At 28.0% G+C, this 24,880-nt stretch overlaps 1 protein-coding gene across 1 annotated transcript in view; it reads left to right on the top strand.

Moving 5' to 3' along the window:
* Positions 1–19,090, top strand: part of LOC107453683 (uncharacterized) — a 303,673-nt gene extending 284,583 nt beyond the window's left edge. Inside the window, exon 3 of the transcript XR_011636184.1 lies at positions 18,916–19,090. The gene's annotated coding sequence lies outside the window, so the exon portion shown is untranslated. The remainder of the gene's footprint in view (positions 1–18,915) is intronic.
* The last annotated feature ends 5,790 nt before the right edge of the window (positions 19,091–24,880 follow it).

Raw genomic sequence — 24,880 nt, 5'->3', positions numbered from 1 at the left:
ACTCTAAGTAAACAAATAGTGCTTCAGTACATTCAGTACAACGATTTACGATAAAAATGAATTAAACAGATGATGCACCCAAAGTGCCGGAACTTTATACCATAATTTGATCATGAATTTCTTCCAGTTAAGAAAATTTGGTTACATATTCATGAGTGATATTTGTAATTCTGCCCAACTAGATCTTTTAAAACTCTAAGATGATTATTCTGGAATATTAAAAACATATAGATGCGTAAATTTCTCATGAATAATATAACAATAAAAATTTTTTCATTAATAAATACTTCTATATTATCTAAGATGTCAGAAAAGTAGATGCATATAAAACATATATTTTGCTACCTATTGCTTGAAAATAGGAACAGTTATATCTTTGCATATGTATTGTGATATTTAAAATTCGCATAATTAATTACTCAAAAAACAGTATTAGGAAGCATTGTTTTTTTGAAATGATGCATAGAAAATATCTATATTAGGGGACTGGAAAGCTCGTTTCGGCTCGTTAAATATTCGCTAGTCCTAAAAACTAATTCATATTTTTCGATCCATTTCGATTCATTTTCGATTCGGCATAGGTTGTTGCTAACGAGGGTGAGCACATTGTTGATTAAAAATCAAATCTTGATAACAAATATCAAATGCATCGGAACGACAATACTTTCCAGTCCCCCTAATATATTATAAGCAATATCTCTCTCCCTCTCTCACTTTATATATATGTGGGGACGGCATGAGTGGTCGTCTTTGAAAATGAGAGACACTGTACTTTAACAAAACATATATTAAACGCTAAATTTACATAAAGATGGACGATAAACAAACACAGAAATAACACAAAATAAATGAGTTCGTCATCGTGAAGTTAAAAGAAAATCATCATTGCTACTCCTCTCTGGAATTCATCAGCGTCTCCTTTTTGGTTAGTTCCATTACGCGCTCCCGTGTCTCTCGTGTCTTAGGGAAATTCGCACGGGGTCTAACTTGCAGCTTACATAATCTGTCATAATCTGGTTGGATATCTAGCTAGATCAGCTTACAGCACAGGAACTGGTACTATAGATTGGAACTGGCACTACAGATAGGAACTGGCACTACAGAATCGGCACCACAGAATCGGCCGTCCTGCATTTCGGCTGGTCCTCCANTCTAAATAGTTTTGTTAGCTAAAACAGGACGCTCGAGGTCAAGCAATTTCTTACCACCTACTATGAAGAGGATACTTGACAGTTTGCTGATGTTTTGATTATTTTTTTTAAGATTTTCACTTCAAATTCTATTTAAAATTACGGAACAATGAAAAAAGAGAAAAGAAAAATAATAAAAGAATCCGGAAAAAAATTCAGAATAAAGTAAGAAAAAATAAATATCCGAGAGGAAAAAATATATAATCTTTTCATCAGCGCACACGATTATATCCGCAAAAAGAAGTGCTTTCTAATACTGTATCAATATAGCCAAAACAAAATATATCAATATACTAGTGAGAGGAGCACTCAAAAAAATTGAACCCTTTTTGTATTTATCTACTACATACATATATATATATCTATATACACATGCATATTCATACACATATACATGCATACACGCATGCATACCTTCACATATATATGTAAAATACGATATATATATATATCATATATATATCATATATATATATATCATATATATATATATATATATCATATATACATATATATATATATATATATATATATTTGGAATATATAGCTAACTAAATGTTTTAATTCTATCAGCTTAGCTCGATTTTGCTTTTAAAAGTGAGTTAAATGCATAACTGATTTTGAAATTCAGTAAAATAGAACTTACTATTCTGCTTCATTAAATTCGGCTGATAACATTTAAGTATTCCAAATGTTTAAATTTGAACATTCTCTGAAACATAACGCGTCTCAAAATTCCATTAGATTTTAGCATTGTTTAAACGTTTCATGGAAATTCCATTATTACCGCATTCCATTTTATAAAATTATTTGAGTATAGGAAAACTCTCTTTCCTCGATTTAAATGCCGTTTGATAAGAACGCTTATTTGACATTATACATAAATGTTAAATGAAGCTTAAATAAACAGTAGGTACTGAAGTATTAAATCTAGCCTTTGAAGTGAAATGTCATTTGTGTTAACTAGTTAACTCTTTTGGTCTAGATCAATAATAGACTTCATCAATTATGAAACTATATATGGTTAAACTACTTTGAATTTAAATTTGATTTAATTTGCCTAATTTAGTTTAACTGAAGTAATATTCCTTTAGAAATAAAATAATAATGCGATAATAATCAATTTATGATAAGAGGTAAATAAATAAAAGTAAATTTAGTGAGTTAAAAATATGATCTTCACATTGCAGAAATAAATAAATAAGTAATTAGAATAAAAAATATAAAGGAATTTAATGCATTTACGGACAATCCTATATACATTCACGTAGGTAAGAACTTATCTTACTGCGCATGCTCGTAACACAGACTACTCCTACGCAATAACTTTAATTTAAATATCAGGAAATGTGTTAGTGTGCTAGATAGTACGTGAAAGTGTTAAATTACTCAACAAATCAAACATTTATAAGAGCATTATTATTTCTGAATTATAATTATAATTTAGAAATTGTATTTTCGAGAAATTAAAATTTTTTAGTTTTACAAAAAACGAATGTTATGTAGGTGACGCTCATAATAAGTATTTGATTAACAAGTGTGGTTTAAAATTATTATTTTAAATTAATTTTAAAAATTATTTTGGTTTTCCATTTCCAAGTCTCTAAAATCAGAGTATTCTTATTGAACATTGCAGAGGAAAATATTATTTCATTTTATTTATTCTTTTTAATTTTTTAAAATTTTTTTAATGGAAATGAAAACTTTTAAGAAAAATCAAAACTTCTTATTCCATTAAATTCTATTGACTGATTTTTTTTATTAATGACAGAATGCTCTGAAAAAGAACTATAAGTTTTCTCTATGCAAATCGATTTCTTGATACAAAATGGTACACCCCATCTCCAAAACTACATTTATTCTAAGAATACATATATGGGTGCAATTTATTCCACGTAATGCATGATATATGGGCGTTTGGTTTATTTCCATTCATTTTTATTGCCTTCTGTAAGTAGAGAAAACGCCATGTTGAATTTTCGCGACCACAATAGTATGGGCATCATTTGCCAATAGGAGACCCATTTATCAACAACATGCAGGGTTTAGATCAAGGATAGTTGAATTTCGGTAATGGAAGAAAAACGGCATCAAAACATTTCCGGTTGATATGATATTTTTTGAAGTAAGAATTGAAAGGGAAAAAAGGGCACGTTTTTGAAATAGATAAATGTTTTTAGGAGGAAAACTTACATATTTGAATAGTGTTCTTGAAGTTTTTATAACTTATTTAAATTTTTCTGCAGATATCATTGGTCACTGGAATAAAGAAGAATGTAAATAATACATCAGCAAAAAAATTGACAAGAGAAATATACAAATATACAAATAAACTATAGGAAATTTTATTCTAAAAAAACGGTAAAATAACTGGTAGCAGTCTTTTCATCCAATTAACCGTAAAGTTTACGGTGAAAAACATTTTCCACCTTCAGGTTTTTGAAACTGTTTACAACTTGTATGGATATAAAACCATGAATACAAAACAATACGGTATTTTAACAATTTACAACTAGTATGGTTTCAAAACTGTAAATCCGAAATCTAACTGGCTTTTTGTTAGGTAATATGCATCGAAGAGTGCCAAAGACACTGGTAATTCTCCAAGTGTTGAAAGGAACGGATGAAATATTGTATTATCAACGCTGGGAATTGAACCCAGTTATGGCAGTCATAATTTTATGACAGGTAAGCCCATTCTGGTATAATACGCACTCAGCTGCGAGGAGCCAAGAGGTTTTATTAAGCAGGCTTAGTTTGATTAAATTCTAATGTTTAGTAAAATTATATAAAAGCAGTTAATAAACAGTTTTTCTCACAATTAACAGTTTGAATACAATCTTATTTATGGTTGTTTGGCATTTTGCTTGGAATATAGAAAAATAACAATTACATTAACCATTTTTCTGCGAAATTTCTAACAGTCTAATTAGTAAAAAATGAACTAAAAATGTACTGATAAAATATTTTGGAATATAAAATGTATACAAGCACCTCAAAAGCAGCAGTAGAGTTTTAGAACTAGCATTTTATTGCAAATGCCTTAAAAACAACTACATATTATTTTGATTATTTTGATTTTGGTTTTGATAGTGGTGTTCTAAAAAGACAGTCGGATTAATTTAATTAGAGTGACTTAGTTATTTTATGATAGTTTTTCTGTAAAATTTTCGATATATCAGATTTTTTGTTCCATAACATGTTCCGGTAAAAATGAATTTTTTAGTGAAAAGTGCATGTACTTTTTATATTTTTTGATCCGGAATTTTTTGCAGTGATAAAATAAAATGCCACGCAACAATTTAAACTGTTATTTATAACTTGTTATTATAATTTTGTTATTTATAACTTAAATTGTCGAATAATATTCCAGACTTTATTTAGACATGTGAATAATAATATTCGCAACATGCATTCTGTTAGTTTATAATAATAAATATAAATATGAATAATATAACTAGGAATCTAACAATGGTTAAACGAACACACTTTTTTTTTACCTTAAATTATTAAACCGTATATTTTCAGTAATATTTATTTAATTGAGCGATTCAGTTACTTTCAGTTTTTTTTTCTGTTAAAAAACGGTATTTTTTGTTTCGTAACTTGTTCTAGTAAAAATGGATTGACTGTAAATCGTAATGGTAGCCGTAGCGCCGGTGATTTTACCGTAATTTGTTCCGGTATATCTTACAGTGTATAGCTAAGATTTTTTTTTAAATTTAATAAACAAATGTAAAATTTGAAAGATTTTATGATGCACCACATTTTCAAGTTTTCACCATGGTCATGATGTGGGTAATAATCTGATTCATTTAGATGTTTTTTCGTGAATATTATAGAAAATTGTAATGTATTAGACTGGAAACGATATCAAGGAACAGTTAGATGAAAAAATGTCACCTTTGAGGAAAGTGTATCTTATCATTGGATTGTTTTAAACGTTTCAAATTATTAGAAGTTGGAATTTCTTTTTTAAAGTCACTTTTGAAAAACTGTTTAAAACCTTTATAATATTTAACGAATTTTTAAATTGATATTTAAAATTAATAATCAAAATGTTTCGAAACAAAGTTTTTAGGAGGAAAACCTACGTATTTGAATAGTGTTCTTGAAGTTTTTATAACTTATTTAAATTTTTCTGCAGATATCATTGGTCACTGGAATAAAAAAGAATGTAAATAATACATCAACAAAAAAATTAATAAGAGAAATATAGAAATATACAAATGTAATGTTTGTTCTAAAAATATGATAAAATAACCGGCTGAAGTCTCTTTATCCAATTAACGGTAAAGTTTACATTGAAAAACATTCTTAATCTTCAGGATTTTGAAACTGTTTGCAACTTGTATGGATATAAATCTATGAATACAAAACAATACGGTATTTTAACAATTTACAACTAATATGGTTTTAAAACCGTAAATCAGAAATCTAACTGGTCATTGGAGATAGGCTTTTTGTAAGGTTATATGCATCGAAGAGTGCCTAAGACACTGGAAATTCTTCAGGTGTTGAAGGAAACGGAGGAAATATTGTATTGTTAACGCTGGGAATCGAACCCAGTTTTTTCAGTCATGATTTTATGACAGGTAAACCCACTCTGGTATAATATGCACTCAGTTGCGAGGAACCAAGGGGCTTTATTAAGTAGGCTTTGTTTGATTAAATTCTAATTCTTAGTAAAATTAGATGAGAACAGTTAATAAACAATTTTTCTCACAATTAACAGTTTGAATACAATCTTATTTACGGTTGATTGGCTTTTTGTTTGAATATGGAAATATAGCAATTTCCTAAAGTTTTATTTAGACATTTTTCAGCGAAATTTCTAACAGTATAATTAGTCTAAAAATGCACAGATAAAATATTTTGGAATATAAAATGTATACAAGCATCTCAAAAGCAGCAGTAGAGTTTTGGAACTAGCATTTTATAGCAAATGTCTTAAAAACAACTACAATTTTTTTTGCTTATCGAGTTAATAGTGGTGTTCTAAAAAGACAGACGGATTTATTTAATTGGAGTGACTCAGTTATTTTATGATATTTTTACCGTAAAATTTACGATTTATCAGATTTTTTGTTCCATAACATGTTTCGATGAAAATGATTTTATGGTAAAAATTGCATGTACTTTTTATATTTTTAGATCCAGAATTTTTTACAGTGATAAAATAAAATGCCACACAACAATTGAAACTGTTATAAATAACTTGTTATTATAACTTTGTTATTTGTAACTTAATTTGTCGAATGATATTCCTGACTTAATTTAGGCATGTTAATAATAATATTCGCAACATGCACTCTGTTAGTTTATAATAATAAAAAAGAATCTAACAATGGTTAAACAAACACACTGGCTTTTTTACCTTAAATTATAATACTGTCATTTTTTCAGAAATATTTATTTAATTTGAGCGACTCAGTTACTTTCAGTTTTTTTTTTCTTTAAAAATTACGGAATATCATATTATTTTGTTCCGTAAAATGATCTAGTAAAAATGGATTGACGGTAAATAGTGCTGGTAGCTTTAGAGCCGCGGCTTTTACCGTAATTTGATCTGGATATCTTACAGTGTATACCTAAAAAGTTTTGTTAAAATTTAATAAACAAATGCAAAATTCGATTGATTTTATTTTGCACCACATTTTCAACTTTTCACCATGGTCATGATGTAGGTAATAATCTGGTTCATTTAGATGTTTTTTCGTGAACATTATGGAAACGTGTAATGTAATAGACTGGAAACGATATCAAGGAACAGTTGGATGAAAAAATGCCCCCTTTCAGGAAAGTGTATCTTATCATTGGATTGTTTTAAGCGTTTCAAATTATTAGAAGTTGGAATTTCTTTCTTAAAGTCACTTGGAAATAAAGTCAATAGCCGTTAAAAATGTTTAAGACCTTTATGATATTTAATGAATTTTTAAATTGATATTTGAAATTAATAATCAAAATGTTTCGAAACAAGGAAGTACTAGACGCTAGACTGCAGACATTTTGTCTCGTCATCATGAGGCCAATAAAACGAATCAGTGGAATGAAAAAATGCAAAAAAGATCAACACAAATTTCAAATACATAGATAAAAAATAACAAATGCAAGAATAATAATCTTTGTGATTAGGAATAAAAAATAAGTTTTACAAAAAGAATGAGTAGAGACAGATTACATAAAGAAATAATGATCTTGATGGCATATTTTAATTTTGTTGACTAAGCTCTTAGAATTAAAATGCAATGGATAAAATCAAATCAAAAAGAACTTATTAAGTATTCTTTTCTCTTATCAGAATGCTAGTTTTGAATTGGATTTATGCCATTTATTTTATTGGATGGTTGTTTCAAAATGAATAATTCCTTCTGGCATTTGGGGAAGGATTATCTAAACTTTTTTTCTTACTTGTAGCTTTATCATATTTCATTCAATGTTATTAAGACATTGTTTAATATAGTTTNAAGTTCTTCAAATTATTAGAAGTTGGAATTTCTTTTTTAAAATCACTTTTGAAATAAAGTCAATATCCCTTAAGAGAATATATAAAATCTTTATAATATTTAATGAATTTTTAAATTGATAATTTAAAATTAATAATCAAAATGTTTGGATACAAAAAAGTACTAGACGCTAGACTGCAGACATTTTGTCTCGTCATCATCAGGCCAATAAAACGAATCAGTGGAATGAAAAAATACAGTAAAAAAAACACAAACTTCGAATACATAGATAAAAATAACAAATGCAAGAATAATAATCTTTCTGATTAGGAATAAAAAAAAGTTTTTCAAAAAGAATGAGTAGAGACAGATTACATAAAGAAATAATGATCTTGATAGCATATTTTAATTTGGTTGACTAAGCTCTTAGAATTAAAATGCAATGGATAAAATAAAAAAAATAACTTATTAAGTATTCTTTTCTCTTATCAGAATGCTAGTTTTGAATTGGATTTATGAAATTTATTTTATTGGATGGTTGTTTCAAAATGAATAATTCCTTCTGGCATTTGGGGAAGGGTTATCTAAACTTTTTTTTCTAACTTGTAGCTCCATCATATTTCATTCAATGTTATTAAGACATCGTTTAATATATTTTGAAAGACTTAAGAAGAATTCATTTTATTTTGATCGAGAAATGGATGTGCAAATTTTTACAAAAAATGAAATTTAAATCTGGATTAGTTTTATTCAGGTATAGCTATGCTAGATTTATAGAAAATATTTAGAGCAGGTTTCTATTTTTTAAAATTTATATTAGAAGTTAAAATTTCCAAAAATTTCTATTTGTTCATTAACTCGAAATATTTTGTTGTGAGTAGATAATGTACAGTGCGCAAAATAAAATACGGACCACTCTGAATAGCTTTTGATTTAAAGATCGGTTTTTCACGTTTTGGGACACAATCTCAAAGGTTTGAGGGAGTGACTTCAATTATGCTAATTAATTAGTACAGGCGATGCGTATTAACGTACGTACTAATGTTATAAATACTTATTATGCGTACATGCAAACGGACTTTCTCTGCAAAAAAAAAAACATTTTTTTTTTTAAGGTTTCAGATTTTGAACCCCAAAATATAGAAGAATAGCTATCTGGGAAATATGGTCCTCATGGTTTGGTCAGGAGATCGGTCTAAATTTTGGACCCTTTAATGCCACTCATTTCAGGACTCCCAGGAGCCATTTTTCAACAATACAATGCTCGGCCACTCTTATAAAGGGATGACTAGAAACATAATGTCTAATTAAAAGAATAAAGTGAAATTTTAAAAGCTACTTTTACTCCTTAAGAACCTTTTTTTACATATTTCTATTAAAATATTCACAATTTTATCAATCAACTGCACATGAAAGTGTACATCAATGTTACCAATCTACTATATCTCATAAATGAAATTCGACCTATAAATAAATAAAATAGGTATTCAAGATTTCCAATCTTGCCCCATGACCACCCAATCCTCCCTCTCTTCTTTAAGTACATATTCCAATATATTTTAAAACTTCTTTACAAATTCTTAGGCTTCTCACACAACCTGCTGGTCTTAAAAAACTATATATTTCATTTAAATATGGAACTCTTTAATGCCATATCATTACAGGCATTATATGTTTACTAGCTTTCGAATTTCTTTTATTTCATCCATATTTAATCATTACTGATTCCTATTCTATATCAGTTATTTAAATTTTACTAAATTCTATTAAGAGCGAATACAATTTTTTTTCAAAATTGCATAAGGTTAACTCTTTATTTCTATGCAAGTGTATAACTAACTAATCACTGTCGACACAACTGAGTATGAAAAAATATTTTTGACCTTTCTTTCTTCGAGCACATTAAACATTAGCATATCCGTCATTAGATTTATTTTTACTTTATTTCTATCATACGTTTTAACCTTAAGTCCTAAACCAAATTATTTAAATATTAACATTAAATATCGTGGAGTTGACTGGATTGTTTTGACTTTTACGCATGTCTATTTTCGATAAGCGCCTGCAATGACTCTTTCCTGCATTACAAAGAGTTGAATTGAATACTTTATTTTGAATAGGCTTATAATTAGGCAGATCATGAGGAATGCATCTCTCATTGCCAGTCCCTAATAATAACATTAAGCAAAATTTAAAATTTTACTTAAAATGATTTAGGGAATATAAAATTTTTTCTTTGCAATTCGTGCCTTGCAATATTATTTTGTTAAATGAAAGTAGTATTCAGATTAACATCTTGTTTTCCTCACGAACAATTTATTCTATTTACATCATATGTTGCTGACAATTATTATGTGAAGAATCATCCATCTGCACTGTAAAATTTCTGGTTAAAATTACGCCAAAGGTACGTCAAATTGAGCTAAAATTACTCATTAACATCCAGTTTTACTGTAAAATCTTACACCGTAATTTTTACAGTAAAATTTGTTTAGTTAGTGATTCAGTTATTTTACTGCAATTATTACTGTAAAAATTACTGTACATCAAATTTATTATTTCTTTACATTTTCCGGAAAAAATTGACTTTATGGTAAGAAGTACTGTCACTCAAGGTGATCAGGAATTTCTTACTGTGTGCCCCTTCTGAGCTATGACCCCTTCTGACCTACGTGTTATCTTCCATTAATTTTGTTTTTAAATTTTTTTTTGCCATATTCACAAAATTCAACTACTTCAATTATTCAATCTGTCCAACTACAAAATTACGCTCAGAATTAAGATTAACATGCATTAAAATTAACATTAATTACGATTAACATTAATTACGATTAACATTAATTACGATAAACATTAATTACGATTAACATTAATTAAGATTAACATAAATTTTTAGGGGCAGGCCACATCTATAATTTAACCAATTGTTACCTAATTTCTTCTAAATTTTGTTTATTTTATTAAAAAAAAACAAGCATTTTAAACGAATACTGAAATTATAAAAAATAGACTTTTCCTAAATAAAATTTTTATCATTATCAATATTACAATCACATTTTTATCAAAGTTTCGTCACAATATCTCCTTCTATGAATACTCCATCTGAAGATATCATATATTCTTGCAATAATAAATTTTAAGACTAAACTTATTGCTATTTTTTAGCGGTATCTGTTTATTTTATGAAAATATAAATTTTTAAAACAATAATCTGAACTATATCAGCCAAATCTTAACAATATTTTCACTATATTTCAAATCCGCTTTGAGGAGGAAAATCTTTAAAACAACTCATTTCTTTTAACTTTTCTCATTAATGATTAATTTAGTTAAGCATTCGTTAGTTCTAGATTTTCTATTGAAATAAGCATAATTGAATTATTATTGTTTTAAAATTATTTATAAAGTTAAAATGCGTTTCTAAGGGTTAATAGTACTAAACTAATAAAATTATTTTCTAATAGTGTCTGTTGTTTTCAAAATAAGAAGTAAATAAACCACTCCAGATTCAAAGTTTATTCCATCGAGAAGCAGCTTCAAAGAATAAAATTTAATCAAAAGTAAAGGCGAAGGAAAATTACTTTTCCGCGGGAAATATTATGCTTGCAAATTTGTGTTAAAGCTTTTGGCAAAGTTTTGTCCGAAGCATATCTTCTTTATGAATTATGTATTAGGTTTGGCTCTGTAACAAATTTTGTGGTAAGGCTTTCTGCAAAATGTTGAAATCTTATTATCATGAGTGTAGAAGATGTAACGCTTGTTGCTGAAATCATAATATCTTGTAATAGTTATGCTTTCCATTCTTAGTTGACTTACAAAGGGTAATGATTTAATGATGTTTATATTGTATGATGTTTTTCTCTTTTATCTTATTATCGCTGTAATTTTTGTTCAAAAGCCACTTATATTTGATAATTGTATTGTTTTGTATGAAATCTAGAAATAAAAAAATAATTTAATGTATTAACCCCTTATATGGCCACTTTTTTTTTAGTAATGTTGAGTTGAAATATTTTTGGGGTTTGGTTTATGATTTATAGAAAAAATTATAGTTTGATTTATAGAAATAAATTTGGTTTATAAAAATAATTTATTAAATTTATGACCTACAATTAATTTGATAAGAACTTAGGGTGGCTTAGAGAATAGAGCTCTCGCCTCCGAATGAGGTGAACCGGGTTCAAATCCCAGCGATGATTGTTTATTTCGAATTCCGCACCCCGCTTACACTGATATAAAAAAATTCTCAGTAGTATACGGACCATGGGTCAGAGGAGTCCCCTTGCCATCAGGCTAACCATGGGAGGTTTTTGTTTTCCATGGCATGTAGCGCAAATGCGGGTTAGCTTCATCAAAATTCCTCGACGAAGGCAAGTTTTTCCCAATGCGTGATCCAGTTCTCTTTTCTTCTGGGTTGCAATTAAAATTATAAGGCTACGGAGTTGAACATTGATAGTTCTAAACTCAGAATAGACGACGTTTATTAAATTTAAAAAAAAAAATTCATTAAGACAAGGTGGGTGACGGAAAGTTTTACCAACCCTAAAGGATTGGCCATGAACTAATGTGCTTATAAATAACTAAATTTATGAATTCTATGTTAATAAATACAAATTAATTCAATGAGAAATGATTATATAAGCAAACGCATAACAACAACAAAAAAATAATATATACCGGATTTCATTAAATTTTGAAACAATGAAGTGTAGGTACAATGCAGGAAAATTCGTTTATTTGTTGGGATTACTTGTAAGTATAACCTTAATTTCTATACAAAGGAGACACCAATCTTGTTCTTCGTAACTGGGAGACAAAAATTCTGGTAAAATCACCATACTGAATAACAATCTCATTTCTGGTTAAAAGGACACTATAATTTTTTAATTTTTGGTTTATAAAATCAAAATATACAGTATGTAAACCATTCATTCAATAATTTTTAAGTTCATATGATAATGGCTTAACAGAAATTCTGGCTTTCAAAATTATTGTTCTTACTACCTCTAATTCAGTATAAAAATACAAAACTGCATCGTAAACTTTACCAAATAATTTGGTTTTTATGCCATGCTCTAGAGTATCATGATAAAATTATCAAATCTTATCATATTTACTAAATTTTATCGTATATTATGAAACCGTATTTCATTGTTAATTTTACTAAAATCATTACCAAAGTGCGTGGGTATAAATAAGCGAGCTTATCGGTATTCCCATACAGCCAGAAACACCGTATTCTGTATAATATGATCAACAATATGATCAACTCTACCAGAATATTCTACCAAATATTCTGGTAGAGTTGGTCATATTGTTTTTCTCGGTGCACTTATTCTTCATGTTTCGTTTCCTTTCTTATGGTTGGTGGGAAAATGGTTAACGGATGATCGTCATAAATTAATCTTTTTCTTCAGGTTACTCTATCATTTGCCGTTAAAATGTTATAATTGTTTTTAAATATTCTGAAAATTCAAGTTATATTTAAATGTATTTAAATATTAATGAATCAGTTTTAAGGAATATGCCTAAATTTGGTTAATCACCCTATTTAAACAGTATGATAAATTTTGAAAACATATAATTATTATCCATGAAGCTATAAAAATTATCCTAACTCAAAAGAATGAAATGGTTCAAAATTTTAACCAGCACAGCCATAGTATATTAAAAATACATTGAAAAATACCATGACAATCAAAATCTGGTATTGCTGTATACTTTTTAATCAATATTTTCTGATAAAAATATTACCAAGTTCTTAATAAAATTATTTGTCATATAGTTTTAGTCTATTGGGTTTTAACTCAACAAAATGCTTAATTTTAACTTAACTTTTAATAAAGTGCTGTATTTTCAAATGCTATCCATGCAAGCGCAACAAAATTTAAAATACACAATATGAGTATATAAATGAATTCAATGCTGTTTTCTTTTTCCTTGCAAATCTTTTAAGTGATTCTTTTTATTAAAAACGCTTTAAAATTGAAAAGTAACTATTAAACATGTTGATTTTAGTCCCGTTAGTTGTTTATTTGATTGAAAAATTTTAAAATCTAAAAAAAAGGAGTAAGAAATCATTACTCCTAACATTTTAATTTACTTAAACAAAAAAGAAAACGTATGTTTTTCTTTAAGCATCGTAAACGATTTTTTTGGATTCGTTCCAAAAGTAAACAAGCGTGAAAAAAGACATGATGATTTGTTTCAATTTTCAAAATGAAACAATGAAAAGCCCTTCCACCCGCTGGAATAAATTCCCTCAAATAGATTTAAAAAGATCTTTTATTTGTATTGAATTAAACATTAAAAGAAAAAAGTATTTGTTCCTCATTTTTCAGATTTTTAAATACTAAAATAAATTATTTTATATCGATAGATAAATGATGAAAAAATTACTTATATTATTATTATTTCCAATTTAATAAGTCGCAAATAATTACAGTACAAATGCAATATATGAGTCCAAATTAAGTATTATTGTCTTTTAATAAATTTTCTTTCATTTCATTAATTTCATTTTATAAATTCTCTTTTCTTTAATTTCTGACACACCTAGAATGTATTGTAAGGATTAAAAATAATATTCGAGTTGTGAGTAGTGTTATGAAATGCTTTAAATAAATATTTCTGAGTGACTTTTAAAGTGTTTTTATGGTAAATATCGAAAAAAAATTTAATGATGGTATTTTATTGAGTATTTTATTGAAGTATTAAAGTATTTTATTGAGTAATTTGTAACACAGATATAATATATTGTAAGGATTAAAAATAATATTCCCGTTCCATTCTCCTACTATCATATCGAAATAATTTATCGACTGCCATATATTCTCTCAGTTTCGTGTAAGGACTATAGAGTGAAAGAAGACTCACCAAAAGAAAAGAAAAGAACGTAAGTGGTTTTCTTCCATTTCCTCCAACTGTTCAAGAAAGTTATTCGAATGATTGTCATCAGTTATGTTCACCACATTGATAACATCATGATTGCAGGAAACGTTTTGGTGAACAATTCTCATAAAACAAAGAATTTTTTCATTCAATAAATGCCTTTGATTTCCTCAACTAATTCTGCTATTTATTAGTTTAAAATTTTGTGATAAAATAACTAGATTTAAGTCCTCAGCGTTACCAGATATTTATAATTTTCATTTTTATGCGATGGTTTATTTTTTTCATTATAGTAATAATAATAATTTTTTATTAATAGCATCCAAAAAATACTTGCAAAAAAGATAACAAAAAACTGACAATATCAAAGAATCATCATGGAATTATTGATGACATCACGATTGCAGGAAACGTTTTGGTGAACAACTCTCATAAAACAAAGAATTTTTTCATTCAATAAATGCCTTTGATTTCTTCAACTAATTCAGCTATTCATTAGTTTAAAATTTTGCGGTACAATAAAACTAAATTTAAGTTCTCAACGTTTCCAGATATTTATAATTTTTATGCGATGGTATATTTTTTTCATTATTGTAATAATAAAAATTTTTTATTAATAACATCCAAAAAATACTTGCAAAATAGATAACAAAAGCTGACAATATCATAGAATCAAATTAAACTCGGAATGTATCTGATTTTATGAGTAGAGGCAATTTATTGTACTATTTAGGTCCTAAATATAAAAAAAGTTTTCATGCAGAACTTCTTTTGGGGAAAAAACAAATAAACTGTTGGTTGTGAAAAGACTGCTACTACTCTTGTCTTATGAATAATTGAAAATCTTTTAAAAATAAATTGATATTTTATGAAAGAAAAACGGATGCCTTAAGTGGAAAATATTTAGACTGTGATATTTTTTAACTAAGGTAGAAAAATCGCTGTGCGAAAACATTTTAATAAATTGGTTTTTGATTTTCATTTAGCAGTTAATATAATTGTAATATATTATGATTATTTCAATACCCCACCCCATATTGTGATTCCATAGCTAAGTATTGAGTTAACCTATGCATAATATACGTTGAAATATAAATATTTTGTATAGAAAGAATAACATTAAAGATATCAACAAAAAAAAGTAAAAATTTCAATTAAAATTCAAATATTCATAAGTCATTTCTCCTTTTAATATAACTGGACTATGTGTTTAGGTGAAAATATTTCTCTTTGAAGTTACAATAAACCCTATAAACCAATCTCAGTGACGTGACAGCTAATGGAGGGCCAAGACTTACTGTGTCCATCCCAGTTTTCTTGACCTTGAGCTGACCTATGCCGAACGTGAGACTCGCAGTGTTCAAACCCTCAGCTTGGTATTCATTTTATGTAAGGGGATGAAAGGCTAAGCCAATCTCACCAGCACAAGAACGGGGCCATTTACCCATGCATGGGAGTAGACCACTGGCCAATATCTTAAAGTGTCTGGTCTGTTAGAAAAAGAAATAAAGCATCAAAATCTCTTCTGAAATGCTCCGATTACAGTTTAATAGTAGTAGTAATGAAGAAATTTTTTAATAGTAATTGTAATGAATTTTTTAATTGAAGAAACAGTTTAATAGTAATGAAGACACACAAATATTTTTTGCTTGGTTTGGTATTTGGCTTGGTTTGGTATCTGTATTACACAGCATTTATAGCATCTGTATTACACAACATTAATAGTCGTAGCATTAAAATTCTAAAAGTACCTAAACGTAAAAGGTAGGTATACCTAAAAGTATAATAGTCCACTTTTCCTGGATTATTTTAGATATAATGTATATACTTGTGTGAACAATGTATCATATACGTTTTTGGGTAAGTATATGGTAAACGCGCATGATGTGTCATATATTTATTATACCATCGTCAAACCATATTTTTACCAATCCGGTAAAAATTTATGATTTTAACTATAAAGTAATTGTTATTTGTCAAAGTATTTATCACATTTATTAGGATTGCTTTTTTTCGTCTATCGCGCATGTTACTTTATTTATAAAAAGTTTCTCAATAGTCAACTTTTCATGGATTCTTTTAGATATAATGTATATAGATGAGCTAACAGCGTATATACATTATGGATTAAAAGAACAGAAAATCTGAAAAAAGGAACATCGTTAAATTTAATTAACATCGTAATAAAATTTTAAATTTTCAGTGTTTTGTATTTGTAGGAGAAATTTTTCTCTTTCTAAGAATCTAGTCTTTGTTCTTACTTAGTGATGTCAAAGATGTCTTATTATTTTCCCTTCTTTCTTTTTATTTCGCAAATAAACTAGTTCTTTTATTCGCATAAACTAGTATTTTTACAACGACTGTTATTTTATAAAAAAAAGTAGCCAAGCTGAGAATATAAAAATCTTTCTGATGAATATGAAGAAAAAACTAAACAAATATAGATAATAAAAAAAAATACTAATATTTTTCGAATATACTCTTTTTTCTCATCACATCAAACGAAATGAATTACTCAGAGAAAAAAGAACATTTTCGATTTCTAACAATCTTTATGACGCAGGAAAGTCATCCGCTTATGGAAATCGATACCTTAACATCCTCTTTGTTTGGTCCATGGACTTTTTTTTTCTCTTCTAAGAAATCGAATCTATCGAATGTCAATTGAAAAGAGGTAGACCCAATGTAATTGTAGTTGTCGTGGTTGAGGATTAGTGTTCTCCAAAGATTTTGCCGCTGGAAGTAGGATTACGGAAGATTGAACCGAAGAATGAAGTTGAAGAAAAAACAGTCATGTTAAGTTAAAATAAAAATGCAAGGAGATGCTTTTCAATGAAGGAGGAAGCTTTCATTACTGATCAATACTCAGTTCATGTTAGAAATGTCTTTCAGATATTTTTAGTAGCTTTTGACTTTTACCAAATTTTTTCAAAATTAGTTAAATTTTTTCAAAATTAATTAAATATTTCGAAATTAATTAAATTTTTCGAAATTAACAAAATTTTTCGAAATTAATTAAATTTTATAATAATAATTCAAAATTAATTACATCTTTCCAATTTAACTACATTTTTCGAAGTTTTCCAAAATTACCAAATTTTTCACTTTCCACTTTTTTTCTTCGAAAAAAGAAAAAATGACATTCAATTTAAACAATTACCACTCGCGAAACTGTTTTTTGTTGCATTTATACAAATACTCGGACTTGCATAATTCGGCTGTGGAGTTTTTATATCTGAAAATAGTTTTGCTCCTAAAACTACAGATTTTTATACGACATTTTTAGTCGATATTTTGTCGAAATGTACAAGTTTTAAAGCACTATATCTAGCAAAGAAAAGCGTGAATGATGTGACAAACTTCTGGAAGAGTTGGGACATCAGGATTGAAAATGCACAAGAACCCAGGCACGAAATGTTCCTGTACGCGACTAGAAGGACTTTCCTATCATGATCTGTTCAGTTGGAGAAACGATTCATAATAAGGCCGCACCCCTAGCTGCGTATGATGACATTTCTGAGTATGGATAGCTATGCAATTTTTATCCTTATTATGTGCCCTAACACTACAGGAAGTTTGTTGCAACATTTATGCTACTCCTTGTTACTTATAACGTTTTTTAACTTGTACACTTCTATAAAAGTACTCTAAAAATGTCACTTAAAGAAACTGCAGCTTGGATAGAGAAACCGATTGCAGGTTTGAAATCAGCGGCACGAAAGTCCCTAAGATTTGCTCAAAAACCTCTTTCAATTGAAAAAAAAAATTATTCCGCAGAGTAATCATATTGTTGAATAAAACTGCAAAACCTATTTCAACCCAAGTGTTATGACATGAAGTCATCTTTTATCAATTGAGGACAATAAAAAAAATTTTGAAAAGAGAAAAGTAACTTACGAGTTATTAAATTTGTCTAGTTCAGTGAAAATTGTGTACTTTAGTACTATAGAAAAAAATGTTACTTCTCTTTACTGAAAAAATCTAATTAATCGAAGTATTTTAATGTTAGAATCGCGATCGCTTATTCTTACATAGTTCATTTCTTCTTTTTTAATAAAAAAAAATTGTTATGACATAAAAAAGGAATTTGAGTATAATGTATATTGATTTAAATCAAGACTAAAATGTCCCCTTTTTAAATACAAAAAATATCAAAGAAACCAATAGTGCTGATTTATAGAACGAATAAGAAAACGTTAGATTCATTCTTTCTGTGAAAAAAACTACTGTTTACGTTACTACTGATCAGCTACAGTTACTGTCGCCCATTGTGAAGGTAAAAAACTACTGTTACTTCGCTTACTTATTTCACTTTATTCTTATTCAATACTTGATTTTGTATGCCTTAATTTCTTAATTGTTGATTTTAAGGATTTTTCTTATTCTAGGGAATGGAATTTATCGAATTTCTATTCAAAAGAAGAACAGACTTTTCAGTTGTGGTGGTTGAGGATTAGTTTAGGCTAAAGATTTTGCCGTTGGAAGTAGAATTATGGAAGACTGAATTGAAGAAGGAAGTAGAAAAAAGAGCAGTCATGTTAAATTCTAATGTAAGTAAATTTTCCCTAGTGACAGAGTTTATAACATTCAACAAAACTTGAATTTTTTTTTTTTTTGAGTTCTTGATTTCAACAAAACATTCCATCCACTTTTCATTGTTTAAAAGAAACATAGACTTTCAATGTAAACAAACAAATTCTTGCTGATAGAAAAAAATATATAATATTTCTTTTAACAAAAGTGCAGTTTCACTCCTTCCGTACTTGAAATATTATATTTTTTAAAAAAGTATAATATTTCAATTTATGTTAACTTTTGTTTTTATTAAATATTTATTTTTATTAAAATTGGGTAGTAGTAGTAGTTTATTTATGTCGTACTAGCTCTGCGTATTGGGTAATTAGCAATTCTCTGGGAAACATAAATGAGGATGATTGGAACACAATTTTGATCCTCTGCAGAGTCGATGACTCACTTGCTTTGATAGTCCGGCGACCTGCGAGCGAAGTCGAGTACTTTACCGTAGAACAGTTCCATAATGGTCGATACCTTGCACCCTCGTTCTCTATGCAAGATGATCAAAGTGATCACCCATCCGCCCACTCACTGACTGTAGCCAGTTGTACTTGACTTTAGTGTTCTATAGGAAACAGAGTCTTAACGATAAGTCTAAATTGGGAGATCAGTGAACTTTCTGTCGCTTGTCAACCCGTTCAGCTGCTTTAGTACCTTTCTGTTGGCTTGGCTTACGTCTAATTAGATCTAATTTCAGACTATACTGTTTAATATGTACAGTTTTGTAAAGTTTTATTGCACAAATGAGTTACAAAACCTTTCAATTACCTCCTCTAATATATTAGATATTATAAATTACTTATATATAATCAATCACCTATTACTATGCTGCAACTATATTTTCAAATGCATTATTATTAATTTTCGAAATGTAAAAAGGTTACTTAGTCCACATTTTAACTGTGTTTTCCCTTCTAAGATTACTACAAAATACTTTATAAAATATTTCAATGTTTTTTTGTATATTTTCTTGGTATGCTTAACTAATAAAAAATACGAATTAAAATATATTAAAAAAACTGATTAAAAAATGCATTGTCTAAATCACCTCAAAGCTGAAATTTAAAGAATATAATAAATACGCAAGTTTGGCTTTCTTTTAAAGATGAGAATACAAAGTATTAAATTAGTGCTTTTGACTTTTTGAAAACGCAGCTATTAAGTTTTATGACTTTTTAAAATTGCTTTCAAAGGTGCAATTTCAACAGAAACTACTGAAAAAAATTCCTCCTTGCACAACAAAAAAGGAAGAAAAATCGGCAATAAAGACAAAACTTAAAAAAAAATACAATAGTTTTAAATTGTATGTATACTATTCAGCAATCATGAAGATAGCTTTTACTACTACAACATTACTTAAGAGTGGTTTGTTTGATTATTTTTATGAAAGAGACTTTCAAAAGTGAAGTCGATTAAGTTAATAGACTCTTTAAACTTGAAACTATTGGAAACGATTTTTTACTTTTTTTAACGCTTATCTAAAATATTTCTAAATAATTCTATATCTTATTGTTTAAATATTTTTTTTCATTACCCTACTTCTACCTTATCCGGTAGCGTGAAATACAATGCACAGTTTTCGTAAATAAGGGTTTCAAAAATATTTTTTTAAACGAATTTTGATTTCGAAAACTTCGTATAAAACTTTTCTGACAAGGTGTTTTTACTCTTTATGAAGGATTGGAATAAGAGGATTGTCAAGATAAAAATAGTTATGGATCTAATTATTTATTACATATTTGCTAAATATTTTAAATCATAGTAAGTTAAAATTATAGTACTCAGGATACTTCAAAATACTTTAATTCAAAGTTAAGAAAGGAGAGTTTGCGTTGTTTGTCAAAAACGATTGTTATTGAAAGCTACACGTAGAAATAAAATTCGGGCAAATTACCGTATTTGATGTTGTTGTCGTATGTCACTAAGGTTAGAGGGATACGCTTCTTCTTGATTTCCAGTGGCGCCATCTGTGGTACAGAATTAGATTTGTACCACATACACAACAATTTTATTTTTAATTGTTTACCTTTCCGATAGTTTCGTATTATTAAATTTCAGTTAATTTTTTTTACTAGTAACTCACCAAAAAAATATTTCCCAAAAAATCAATATATTAACTCCAAAAATGATTAGCATTATTGAAAGTAGCCTTTACTTGATATTCAAGTTTTAATAAAATCATATAATTTCTCGATGCGTTGGCTCTACATGAGGTAATTTTATTTTAATTTCAATTATTTTGCATGTTTTTTTTCTAGTTTCAAACATGACATTATTTTGCTTGAAGAAACACACTTCAAAATCAAAGAAAAGAAATAAAACTCAATTTTAAAATTAAAATAAACGAACGGTTTTAAATAGCTTACAAAATATCAATTCAGTGGCATGGCTCTTACATGATATTCGCTTTGATTATTCTTGTCTTGACTTTACTTGATTTCTTTTGAAAGAAAAATTAAAGTTTATTAAATAACAAATCAATTTCAATAAACTCTCAGTGAAATCTGTTTTCAATTCCACAGAGCAAATCTGTTTTAATCTAGCAAACGTTTTAAAGGTTTTGTAGTATTTTCATTTATTTATTTATTTTTTGATGTAAAGGGGGCTTCCCTGGTTGAGCGATTTTGCCCAGTGCCAAAAGCTGTGTTGAGTGAAAAAAACGGATTCGACTCCTGAATGTATTTATATACACACACATATATATATACTGGATTATTCATAATTCCCTCCAGGGTTTCGAAGCGTTATAGTAAAAAAACGAAGACGAATATGGCAAAAAAGAACATATGAAATTATTCCGAAAGTATTCAAGTTTTAAAGTAAAGAAAATTGGCGTATACAGGCGGAGGGAATTATGAATAACCATGTATATATATACAGTGAACTCCCTCTATTACGATAATGTTCCGTGGTCCCGCCAAACTTGCATATGGATTAATGTTATCTTCCTCTCAATATAACGATATTCTCTGAAGCAGTAAACCTCTGTAAAACGATTTTTTTTTAAATTTCAACATTATTTTCTATTTTTTTTTTATTGGTTTTCAAATAATGTAAAATGCCTTTTTGTCATCTTTTACCATTTTTTTCATCTTTTCTGATAAAAGGGTCACTGCTGGTTATGATCTTTCACCCCACTGTTATTTCTTTTCACATCAGAGAATGGCTTTTGTATTCAAATTTCATTCCCCCACTGTTGAGGTACTTAGACCACCCTAAGAGCTTCATGTTTTAGAATTGCCTCCCTCAGTTCTTAAGAAATCACCATTGTAACATCATGAGTCATAAATGACCACACACATCACAGTAACACCTGCGACCCTGAGAAGGTACTGTTTCTGTAGAAGGTGGGTGGAGCACGTTTATTGAAATTGAGGAGGAGAAAAAAATGTATACTGACCATTGGTCATCGTTCATCACTGTCACTTAATCCCTGATTTAAACTACACCTGGTGTTTTCATGAGCTAGCGCAAATTCTACGATCAGANATTAAACTGAAGCAGGGTGCTAACCTGAATCAGCAGGGGACCAAAAAATTATATAAAAAAATATACAAAATTTGGAAGAAAAATATCTCTTTAACAAATAACCGCGTGCATAAGCAACAGGGGAAAATTTGTATCTAGGAGAAAGAAGCATAAAAACATAAAAAGAGTATTAATCGCGCAAATGCAGCAGAAATTATTACCCTAAATAAACACAAATTAACATGAAAAACATGAATAAAATAAAAATAAAAAACTAAATGGTAGAGAAACAAGAATGGTATAAGCAAATAGTCGTTGTCAAGACACATCTAATTGCCATAAATAATGCGATATTTCTGAATAAAGAATAATTATCCTAAGATAAAAATTATTCTTTATATGTGTCGATATCGCAAAAAACCTTATTTTGAAAAAAATCATGAAATAAAAGAAAAATGTAATAGGAAATCAAACTTACCGGCGTGAATTAAAACGCGGTTTAGGTTTAAAAGTACAATAATAAAACAGTTAACAAAAATCGCGAAGATGTAAAATATTGCTTATAGCTTGAATCGAATATAATAAAATTTAAAAAAACATTTGATCGAAGAAGAAGAAAAAAAAATGTTTAGGTAAAATATTAGTGCTGCCATCTATGAGATATATATATATATATATATATATTGTTGTTGTTTCAAGTAAATTGTTGTTTGTAATTGTTGTTTGTAATTGTAATTGTTGTTTCAAGTAATTGTTGTATATTGTTGTTTCAAGTAAAATGGAAGCAGACAAAACAATATTAAATCTTCTGAGTGAAAGATATGTAACTTTGCTTTCTTTTAGTTCAAAAGGAATCAGAATGGAACGCTTTCAATTCTTTCTACCTGTCATAAAACAAATGCATTTGGGTCCATTTGGCGTCAGTCACGTCAAAGATGAAAACAAATTTCCCAAAGGCCCATTTCAGATTTCAAGAGTGCATCTATTCTATGTAGATGGCACATATAAAAGAAAACCGAAAACTTTTTAAGAGAAATAATTTTTCCTTAGGCACATTAATTATTGACTGATTTCTTTGGTACCTTAAGTATTGATTTCACTTAATGTGCTAAGGTTTCTATAGAGAGCAACATGATTTTATCTTGCGCTTGCCAAAACCAAATAATGCAATATTAGTATTCCCTTTTCTTGTCTATTCTTGATTACCTCTATAAGTAGAATTCATGAAAAACATAATATAGTTTTAAAATGTTTTATAATAGTTTATAATAGTTAAATGTTATATAATGCTTTATAATAGTTAAATGTTATGTAATGTTCTATAAGTAAGTCCAACACATTAAATGGTTTTAATAAGACAATGCAAAACTATTTTTGACTGAGGAAAAGCTTCGAATGTTAATTATGCTTTGATTTAAAAGTTATCAAAATCCTATGTCGCAGATTAGGACATTAAAATTTCATATGTACATCGCGAAATCGAATATAAAATAATTTATAAACAATATTTCACGTAACTAGTATTTTAGTTTGTTAGGTATGCAGCTAATTTCTCATGTTTATTCATTTTTATCAAATTCAAAAGCTTGCTTAATAGATAAAAGAACATATTGAATACTTTAAAGAATTTTATTTTTGAATTAAGCAAATTTTTAAGTCTATTATTTATTTAAAAAAATAATTGTGGTAATGAATTTTGGACAAACTTTTTGTTGCACTCTTAAGTCAAACAAATTACTTTTTTTTCCAAACTAAGAAAAAATATATGATCAAAATTACCAAAATTTGGTGAAATTTGCCGTGTTTTTGCCAAAAGGCTCCAGAATTCTTACTGATAATGTCTATATTTTACCGATAATTTGATGATAATTAAATTAATAATAAAATAAACGGGGAAATTTGGTAATTTTATCATCTGCCTTATAACGTCGCACGTAAATCAGTTATTCGGTTAATTTTGATTTCCAGATTTGTATTTGTACAAAACTTGTGGTAATAAAAACTATAGTTTTGACAATCAGAATTTCCGGGAAGATGTTACTTTGTTTTAAACAACGTATATTTTGGTTTTATTAACCAAAATTATATTAGCCAAACGAATGTAATTCGTTTTATTAACCACCAATCTTTATCAGAAATATCATAACAATAGAGCAAGGTAATTTTACCACAAATTTCTTCTCTGTACATAAATTAGATTCGAAAATAATAATAAAAAATTGTTAAATACATTACGTATTAGATAAGTCTACGAAGCTGGGAGAAGAATGAAAAAAACTACAATTTGCTCTCGTTCCTGTTTCTACGTTA

The sequence above is a fragment of the Parasteatoda tepidariorum genome, chromosome 2 (genome assembly GCF_043381705.1).
Source record: "Parasteatoda tepidariorum isolate YZ-2023 chromosome 2, CAS_Ptep_4.0, whole genome shotgun sequence".
In the NCBI taxonomy this organism is placed as follows: domain Eukaryota; kingdom Metazoa; phylum Arthropoda; class Arachnida; order Araneae; family Theridiidae; genus Parasteatoda; species Parasteatoda tepidariorum.
Note: the sequence above shows the minus strand (reverse complement) of the source record. Positions and strands in the feature narration are given on the sequence as shown.